Here is a 590-nt window from a genome sequence, read left to right as displayed (position 1 = left end):
ATGCATATCAAGAGGTTTGCACCGATAGAGCTAATTTAAAGAGCAAATTGGATAGAATGAACAGACAACTCTGAAACTTTGAAAGTACTGAATGAACAGCGGCAGTCTAAAGAAGTAGAACTCCTCCAGCTAAGAACAGAGGTGGAAACTCAGCAGGTGATAAGGAATTTAAATCCACCTTCATCAAACTGGGAGGTGGAAAAGTTGAGTTGTGACCTGAAGATCCATGACTTGGAACAAGAACTAGAACCGATGAAGAAAGAACTTAACAATCTCAGCATAGAGCTACAAAAAGCCAAATAAAAGCATCCATCTCAGGAAGACAATCTGCAGAGCAGAGCTCTCCAAAGACTAAGCATTTCAAATGATGATATGCAAAATGTATACTGGGAGCTGAAGAGAGAAATGTCTAATTTACATCTGGGGACTCAAGTACAAGTTGAACTACTGAGAAAACTGAAAACCCCAACTGCGATCAAGAAAGCCTGCATTCCTGTGGGAAAGACAGCACAAAACCACCTGATGAATTTCACTGCAACATACAAAAGACACCCCCTCTCTCACCAAATGGTAAAACTCTTTGTCGTAAA

At 40.3% G+C, this 590-nt stretch overlaps 1 pseudogene; it reads left to right on the top strand.

Moving 5' to 3' along the window:
- Nucleotides 1-64: 64 nt before the first annotated feature.
- LOC102255194 lies at nt 65-582 on the top strand (annotated as a pseudogene).
- Nucleotides 583-590: the final 8 nt, after the last annotated feature.

The sequence above is a fragment of the Myotis brandtii genome, unplaced genomic scaffold (assembly GCF_000412655.1).
Source record: "Myotis brandtii unplaced genomic scaffold, ASM41265v1 scaffold33377, whole genome shotgun sequence".
Taxonomy (NCBI): Eukaryota; Metazoa; Chordata; class Mammalia; order Chiroptera; family Vespertilionidae; genus Myotis; species Myotis brandtii.
This window is presented reverse-complemented; position numbering and strand designations above follow the sequence as displayed.